This window comes from Heterocephalus glaber, unplaced genomic scaffold, assembly GCF_053883595.1.
Source record: "Heterocephalus glaber isolate CG9 unplaced genomic scaffold, H.glaber_assembly_v1.0 deba00001145, whole genome shotgun sequence".
Lineage (NCBI taxonomy): Eukaryota > Metazoa > Chordata > Mammalia > Rodentia > Bathyergidae > Heterocephalus > Heterocephalus glaber.
This window is the reverse complement of record NW_028258202.1, coordinates 338426-347998: the sequence shown is the minus strand read 5'-3', so window position 1 is coordinate 347998 and position 9573 is coordinate 338426. Positions and strand designations below refer to the sequence as shown.

The following is a 9573-nucleotide window of genomic DNA, read 5'->3' as shown; positions in this document are numbered from 1 at the left end:
CCGCTCCTCCCTTCATTTCTCTGCCTCCCCACCGCCATTACATAGCACCTCCTTTGTGTTGCCTTAAGACCTTGGAGCCAGTGGAATATGGACTGAAATGTCTACAAACTGTGAGTCAAAATAAACCTTTTCTCCTTTAAATTGTGGCTGTCAGGTATTGTGTCACAACAACAAAGAAAGTGACTACTGGTTCCAAAGAACAGAGTATGGCCAGGTGTGGTGGCACATGCCTGTTATCCCAGCATTTGGGAGGCTGAGGTAGGAGGATCGCTGCGAGTTCTAGGCCATCCTGGGCTACATCGTGAGTTCAAGATAGGCTGAACTATATAGCAAGACCCTGTCTCTCTCTCTCTCTCTCTCTCTCTCTCTCTCTCTCTCACACACACACACACACACACACACACACACACACACACACACACACAAAAGGAGTGTGGGAAAAGAAAACTAATTTTATACGTGAGAAACACGGCAGGGAGCTCCTTAACCTTACTGGTCAAAGTTAATATCACCAGTAATAAGTTTTGTTGCTATTATGTGTACCACTTGATGTGATGTGATAAGAAAGGCATTTTAGCGCTGTGATGTTCTTCTCAAAAATGCATAACTCTAGTCTAATAATGAGGGGAAAAAGTCAGGTAAACCCAAATTGAGAAACACTTCACAATGTACCTCACCAGTACTCTTCCAAAACATCAAGGTCATGAAAATATAGGAAACTTTCAGAGACTGGAAGAGACTAAAGAGACATAATGACTGAATACAACATGGTATCCTGGATTGGCTCCTGGAATTAAAAAAGGAGATTAGTGAAAAAATTAGTAAGATTTGAACAAAGTCTGTAATTTAGTTAAAATAATATGTACCAACACTAACTCTTAGTTTTAATAAATGGACCGTAGAATAAGATATTAACAAACCAAGGGTGGTGGCACACACCTGTAATCCCCACACTCTGGGAGGATGACAGGGTGATTACTCAAGCCCAGCCTAGGCAATTTAGTGACTTAGCGAGACCCTGTCTCAAAAGAAAAAATAAAAAAGGGCTGGGGATGTGGATCAGTGTGAAGGTCTGGGTTCATCCCTCCCCCCCAGCATACACACAAAAAGATGTTAACGTTAGGGGAAGACAGCTAAGAGGTATATAGGAACATTCTGCTCTCTTTGCATTTCTTCTGTAAATCCGAATTTACAAATAAAAACTATTGAAGAGAAATGTAATTTCTCAAGCTACAGGGTAGATGCACATTTAGTGGTTTCATTAATCTTTGTATTCTAGCACTGGCATTGTAGTTTAGTGGTAGAGCATGTGCTTAGCATGTGGAAGGCCCTTCGTTTGATCTACAGCACCAAAAACAAACAAACAAAAAAAAAAACAGTGTTTAATGTGCCAAACATTATTCTTTTTTTTTTGTTTGTTGGGGTTTTTTTCCAAACAGGATCTCGCTATGCAGTTTAGGCTGGCCTTGCACTCACTATGTAGCCCAAGCTGGCCTTGAACTCACAGCGATCCTCCTGCCTCAGCCTCCCAAGTGCTAGGAGTATAGGTGTGTACTACCACATCCGGCCATGCCAGACATTATTCTAAGAACTTCACAATATATCATTTAATATTTTTTTTTTGCTTAAATTCTTTTATTGGTATATTTTAGGTATACAATACATTTACATTTATCATTGGGTGCTTGTACCTGTACATGATATATCTTGGTTCTTATTTTTTCCCCATTCCCTGTGCTCCCTTCACCCCTTCCATCCTTCCCTAGTTACAAAGATTTTGTTTCCATTTTTTGCTTTTCTTATACTTTTTCCTTTCCCTTCTTTCCGTTCTCCTTCCCCTCCCACTTCCCCTACCCCTTTGGACCTTTTCTTCCTATTTCAAATTATCAATTATTCATTTTAATCACTTTAATCCTTATTTACACTTTCAGTATCTCACACCAGAGAAACTATTTGGTATTTACACATGTGTGTCCTGTTACACCCAGTGAGAGAGAACCAACCAGAGACGGATATTAAATCCACACAGGAGTTTATTACCGGCCGGGATCCGAGCCTAGCATCAGACTCAGAGCCTAGACTGGGGGTTGACAAACATGTTTATACACCTTTTAGGCCAACAGTTTCTAGGCCCCCCATGGGATAGAACTAGTAAAGCAAGCAAAAGGTACAGAAGCGGAACGTCCTTCTGTTAGAACATTTGTAAAACAATAGTTGATTAATTGTTATTTCTAAAGAGACTTTCTAAAGGGAAGAGGTTTTTAAGCTTCCTCCTTCTTAGTTCATCTAAAGGGCAGGCAGGTGGGTCAAGCGGCAATATGGAGTCTGTCTTGCTAACTAGGGTCCTTCATGTCCTATTTATTTCACTTAAGAGTATGGCCTCAATATGCATCCATTTAGCTATAAATTACTCTAGTTTCTCGTTCTTTATGGCTGAGTAGTACTCCATTTTATAAAAAAAAAAACCCACATCTTCTTGGGGTGGGGATTTAGCTCAGTGGTTCCAGCACCTGCCTCGATCCCTGGTACCAAAAAAAAAGAAAGAAAGAAAGAAAGAAAAAACCACATCTTCTTTATCCAGTCTCCAGTTGATGGGCACTTGGGCTGCTTCCAAGCTTTAGCTATTACAAACTGTGCCGCTATAAACATGGGTGCACACATATCACTGTGGTATGATTCTTTTAATTCTTTTGGGAAGATACCCAGCAGGGGAATAGCTGGGTCAAATGGGGCCTCTAGTCCTAGTTCTTTGAGGTATCTCCATACTGATTTCCACAGTGGTTGCACCAGTCTGCACTCCCACCAACAGTGGAGAAGGGTTCCTTGCTCCCCACACCCACGCCAGCATTTGTTATTGGTTGATTTCTTGATAGCAGCCATTCTTTCTGGGGTGAGGTGGAATCTCAGTGCTGTTTTCATCTGCATCTCTCGAAGGACCAGTGATGCTGAACATTTTTTCATGTATCTGTTTGCTGCTTTTACTTCTTTGTCTGAGAAATGTCTGTTCATTTCAGATGCCCATTTTTGAACTGGGTCATTAAATTTGGGGGGTCTGATTTTTTTAAGTTCTTTTTATATTCTATATAGTAGTCCTTTGTCTAAGGTACAGCTGCTAAATATTTTTTCCCACATTGTAGGCTGTCTCTTAGCTCTCTTCGTGGTTTCTCTTGCAGTGCTGAAGCTTTTTAATAAGATGAGATCCCAGTTGTTGATTCTTTGTGCCAGTTTCCATGCTCCTCAGGTTTTGTTCATAAAGTCTTTTCCTATGCCAATGTCTTCAAGCAGTGTCTTAGCTTTCAGCAAGTTTAGTGTTTCTATTTTAATATTTAGATCTTTAATCCACTTCGATCTTAGTTTAGTGCATGGTGAAAGATATGGGTCTAGTTTTAATCTTTGGCAGGATGAAATCCAGTTTTCTCAACACCATTTATTAAAGAGGCTATCCTTACTCCAATGAGGGTGTTTGGCTCCTTTGTCAAAGATGAGGTAGCTGACTGTCTGGAGTTGTTTCTTCATCTTCTAATCTATTCCACTGATCCTCGGTTCTGTTTCTTTGCCAGTACCATGCTATTTTTTATCACAGTAGCTTTGTAGTATAGCTTCAAGTTGGGGATTGTGATACTCCCTGCCATGTCTCTGTTGCCTAGAATTGCTTTTGCTATTCTAGGTCTCTTCTTGTTCCAAATGAATTTTTGGATTGTTTTCTCTAGTTCTGTGAAGTATATTGTTGGAATTTCAGTCTGCATTGCATTGAATCTATATAGTGGTTTTGGAAGTATGGCTATTTTCACTATATTGGTTCTTCCTATCCAGGAACAAGGGATGTCTTTCCATTTTCTTATATCCTCTTCAATCTCTTTTTTTCAGAGTGCTGTAGTTTTAAGTGTAGAGGTCATTTGCTTCCTTTGTTAGATTGATTCCTAGATATTTCATTTTTTTGAATGCTATTGTAAAAGGAATTGTTTCCCTAATTTCTCTCTGTGAGTCTGTTATTTGTGTACAAGAAGGCTATTGTTTTTTGAGTGTTGACCTTGTATCCAGCTACTCTACTGAATCTGTCAATTAAGTGTAGAAGTCTTTTGGCGGAGTTTTTTGGGTCTTCTATGTAAAGTATCATATTGTCAGCAAATAATGACAGTTTAACTTCTTCCTTTCCTATCTTTATTCCCTTTATTTCTTTCTCTTTTCTAATTTTTTTTTGGTACCGTGGATTGGACTTGGGTCCTTGCGCTTGCGCAGCAGGTGGCGAAACCACTGAGCTAAATCCCTGGCCCTCTTTCTCTTTTCTAATTGCTGTGGCCAATGTTTCCAGAACTATATTGAACAGGAGTGGTGCTGGTGGGCATCCTTGTCTTGTTCCTGATTTTAGCATGAAAGTTTTCAGTTTTCGACCATTTAGTGGGATGTTGGCTGTTGGTTTTTCATAGATAGCCTTAATCAGGTTGAGATAAAGACCTTCTATTCCAATTTTCTGTAGGATTTTTATCATGAATGGGTGTTGGATTTTGTCAAATGCTTTTTCTGCATCTATTGAGATGATCATATGGTTTTTGTCTTTGGCTCTGTTAATATAGTGTATTACAGGCGCCTGCCTTGCAGGCGCAAGGTCCCGAGTTCGATCCCTGGTACCAAAAAAACAAAACAAAACAAAAAAATATAGTGTATTACGTTTATTGATTTACATATGTTGAACCATCCTTGCATCCCTGGGATAAATCCAACTTGGTCATTGTGTGTGATCTTCTTGATGACCCTCTGTATTCTGTTTGACAGTATCTTGTTGAGGATTTTTGCATCTATGTTCATTAGGGAAATTGGCCTGTAGTTCTCTTCTTTTGGTTGGGTCTTTCCCTGGTTTTGGAATCAAAGTAACACTTGTTTCCAGGAATGAATTTGGAAGTATTGCTTCCCTTTTAATTTCATTGATGAGTTTAAAGAGTAATGGCAATAGTTCTTCTTTAAGTGTCTTGTACAATTCAGCAGTGAAGCCATCAGGTCCCGGGCTTTTCTTAGTTGGTAAGTTTTTAATTACATTTTCAATTTCATTGATTGATATTGGGATGTTTAGAATTTTTATATCTTCTTGGTTCAACTTTGGTAATTTGTATGTATCCAGGAATCTGTCCATTTCGTCTGTTTTTTCCATTTTATTAGAGTACAGGTTCTCGAAGTAGGTATTGATACTCTGGATCTCTGCTGGATCTGTTGTGACTTCACCTTTTTCATTCTTAATTGCATGGATTTGAGCCTTTTCTTTCCTTTTCTTGATAAGGTTGGCTAAAGGTTTATCGATTTTATTTATTCTTTTGAAAAACCAACTCTGATTCATTGATTTTTTTGTATCATTCTGTTAGTCTCCATTGCATTGATTTCTGCTCTGACCTTTATAATTTCCTGTCTTATATGAGCTTTCAGTTTGTTATGCTCTTCTTTTTCTAGGGGCTTGAGATTCTACATTAGGTTGTTTATTTGAGTTCTCTCTATTTTCCTAATATGGGCATTCACTGCTATGAATCTCCCTCATAGAACTGCTTTCATTGTGTCCCATAGATTCCTGTATGATGTACTGGCATTATCATTTAAATGTAGAAACTGTCTAATTTCTTCTTTAATTTCCTCTGTGACCCATTGGTTGTTCAGGAGGGTGTTATTCAATTTTCATGTGTTCGTGGGAGTTTTGTGGTTTCTTCTGTTATTGATCTCCAATTTTATTGCACTATGGTCTGATAATATACAGGGGGGAACTTCAATTCTTTTACATTTACTTAAACATGTCCTATGAGCTAGCATGTGGTCTATTTTGGAGAATGTCCCATGTGCAGCCAAAAAGAATGTATATTCTGATTTTGTGGGCTGGAATACTCTGTAAACATCTATCAAGTCCATTTGTTCAATAGCTTGCTTCAGTTCTAGAATTTCACTTTTGATTTTTTTTGTCTAGATGATCTGTCTATTTGTGATAGTGGGATATTGAGGTCCCCCACTACAATTGTATTAGTGCTTATTTGGTTTTTCATGTCCATTAATATTTGTTTTGTATAGTTGGGGGCATTCGTATTTGGTGCATATATATTTATGATTGTCACCTCTTCCTCTTGGATTGTTCCCTTTACAAGGATGTAGTGACCATCTTTGTCTCTCTTAATTAGTTTTGGTTTGAAATCTACTTTGTCTGCAAATAAGACTGCTACCCCTGCTTTTTTCCAGTTTCCTGTGGCATGGAGAAATGTTTTCCATCCTTTAACTTTCAGTCTTTGAGTTTCTTTTTGAGTTAGGTGTGTTTCTTGTATACAGCATATTGTTGGACTTTGCTTCTTAATCCATTCTGCCAGCCTACTTACTTCTTTTGATTGGTGAATTGAGGCCATTTACATTGATGGTTATAATTGATAGATATTGACTCATCCTTGTCATGATGTTTTACTGTTGTTGGCTCTTTTATTTTTTATTTTTCCCTCTTTCCCTTTAGTTTCTTGCCTTTCCTGGTGGCTTCGCTCTGTTGGGCCTCATAGAGTTGTGACCTTCATTGTCTTTTTCTAGGATATTGTTTAGAATTGTTTGGAGTGCTGGTTTGGTATTCATGAAATTTCTCAGGTGTTCTTTGTCATGGAAGTATCTAATTTCCCCATTGATTTTGAAAGATAATTTTGCAGGATACAACAGTCTAGATTGGAAGTTATTTTCTTTTAGGGCTTGAAATACTTCACTCCAGGCTCTCCTTGACTTGAGGGTTTGTGTTGAGAAGTCTGCCGTGATTCTGATGGGCTTTCCTTTATAGGTGATTTGTTTCTTTTCTGTAACTGCTTGTAGGATTTTGTTCTTCTGTTGGGTTTCTGGGATCTTGACTATTATATGTCTAGGTTATAGATTTGTTTTTGATCGTGGCTAGTTGGAGTTCTATATGCCTCACTTATCTGTATGTCCAATTCTCTACCTCTGTCTGGGAAGTTTTCTGCTATTACTTCTGTGAACAGATTTTTTATGTCAACTGTACTTTCTCCTGCTTTTTTGTGGACTCCTATCAGTCTTATGTTATTCTTCTTTGCATCATCTAGCAGCTGCTGGATTGATTTCTCGTTGTCACTTACTATTTTTAAGAAATCTCTGTTTTCATGATCATTAACCGCAATCCTCTCTTCTATATCTGATAGTCTATCTTCACATTCCCTTAATCTGCTGTGAATACTTTCTTTTTTTTGAGGGGGTGGTACCGGGGATCCAACTCGGGACCTTGCGCTTGTGAGGCAGGCGCTGGAACCACTGAGCTAAATCCCCAGCCCTGCTGTGAATACTTTCAGTGGAGTTTTTAATCTCCTGTATATGTTTAAATCTGTTTCATGGATTTCATTTCTTTCTTTTTTTTTTTTTTGTACCAGGGATCGAACTCAGGACCTTGTGCTTACAAGGCAGGCACCCAAACCACTGAGCTAAATCCCCAGCTCCTCCATTTCTTTCTTATGTTGGGCAATCATGGTTTCCATTTCTTTCTTTCTTTCTTTTTTTTTGGGGGGGTATCGGGGATCAAACTTGGGTCCTTGCACTTGCAGCGCAGGTGGTGGAACCACTGAGCTAAATCCCTGGTCCTCCACTTCTTTCTTATGCTAGGCATTCATGGCTTCCAGCATGGTTCTGAGCTCATCTATTTTTTTTTTATCTGTTTCTGTTGTAGAACCTCTAATCATGTCTTTCACTCTGCTCACCATCTCTATAGTTATCTGGGAAATTATTTCTGTTTCGAATTTTTCTAGAGCCTCATTCATCTTTTTTGGTACTTCCTGGGCTATCAGTTCAGGGTGTCCAGGTGGTTGATTATCAGACTTTTCCACCTCATTTCCCCCAGAATTTGCTTTTGGTGGGGTGGAAGTCTGAGTTTCTACCTTGCTTAAATGCCTTCTCATTTTTGTTTTTGGTACTGTCCTTGGTTTAATTCCTGGGCTGATACTTTGAAATTGCTTATTGTAAGTATCTTTGTTGCTTGTATTTAGAAACCTTCACAGTTCTTTTTTTTTTTTCCGTACCGGGGATCGAACTCTGGTCCTTGAGCTTGTGCAGCAGGCAGCGAAACTACTGAGCTAAATCCCAGGCCCAGTATTTAGAAACCTTATGGAATGATTGCTTCTCAGAGGTGTCTTCCAGATGTAGCTGTTCTTTAGGTTTTGAGTCTCTAATGACTCCGATGCTGTCTCATTTTCATTATACCAGGAAAGACAACTGATTAGATCCATCACAACACCTTATCCCAAGTGATACAATTAGCAACACAATTAGCATCAAGCACAGCTTAGAAAATGACAATTTGTGGTAGTTATTAATCTATCACCTTTAACTATGTGAATTAAATCAAAATCGAGGACCAACCCAACATATGTTTATAGTGAATAAACTCTTCAATATAGCAACTTTACCCTCCAGGATGTTGAGTTAGAAGGAGTTGGGGAGGGAGGGATAGGTAGGTAGAAGGATAGGGGAAGGTTAGCAGTGAGGCCAGAGGACACAGGAAGATCATGTAAACTCTAAGAAACTGTTGAAGGCAAGAGGAAAAGACAGGATGAAAGAACAAAGACGAGAACAGAACAACCTAACAGCAATAGGGAGGTGGCGAAGCCCAACCGACCTCCAATGCTGCTTGACAAAGTTCCAGCTGGGGGAAAGAAACGGTGGAACACATCGTACCCTCATATTTTATTTTTTTTCTTGCCATAATGTTTATAATTGTTCCTCTGGTCACAGGAGTCATTGTGTTTGTGACTAACAACAAACTCTCCATGAGGCTAATTGGCAATGATATATTGAAATTTGATCTGGCTCAAAAGTCTCAAATTCCAGTTTCTCTTAGTTCTATTGCCACATCCACTCCTAAAGAAACCTCTCTTAAAACCCCCGCTGTTTTCCCACTACTATTACTCTCTCTCTTATTGCTGACATTCTTTTTACTAAAGGGGTCTTATAAAGAGATTGAAAGGACAGACTTTAGATGTAAGAAATAGTGGGAAATGGAAAATAAAAAGAACGTTAAGACAGGTAAATGTATTAAGGAGGCAAATTACTCAATATTTCTCAAAGTGCTGTAAATATCTCCTCATGGACTGTGAACCCAAATGACATTTAGTTAAGATGAATAGAGCTAATAGCAAACTATATTAACCATTGTGCAGTTTCTCAAGGGCTAGCTGGTGACCACAAGTTTGACATTTAATTTGATTAAGTTACTTTCTGTTCTGCTTAGGTATGGGACAATGAGGGAACAATTGTAATTTTTAAGAAATGTATTCATGATGTTCAATGGTATGAATCAGCTTAGAAAAAATATACTGTTTAACAAAAATAACCTTTACCTCATCAGATATTGCTAAGGCAACATGTTCCGCCCAATGCCTCTTCGCTATTGCTTAAAGATATAAAAATAAATCAGGCCCTGAGACTTCTCAGAGGGAACCTGAACATTGCTTGTGAAGGTTCTTTTCTCACTGCTGGCCCAGGACATCTCCCCTTCCTACCCTACATCGACTGCGGCTGGTCCGCGGCAGGGAGGCCAGAAACTGTATTTACTTTCTTTTAAAACTAATGACAATC

The 9573-nt window shown here is 38.8% G+C and overlaps 1 long non-coding RNA gene across 3 annotated transcripts in view; it reads left to right on the top strand.

The window, feature by feature from the left end:
- The window catches only part of LOC147828287 (uncharacterized), a 91746-nt gene continuing 82173 nt past the window's right edge, over nt 1–9573 (top strand). For all 3 annotated transcript variants that reach the window (XR_015451041.1, XR_015451040.1, XR_015451042.1), the window contains exon 1: nt 1–110. This is a non-coding gene — a long non-coding RNA (uncharacterized LOC147828287). The remainder of the gene's footprint in view (nt 111–9573) is intronic.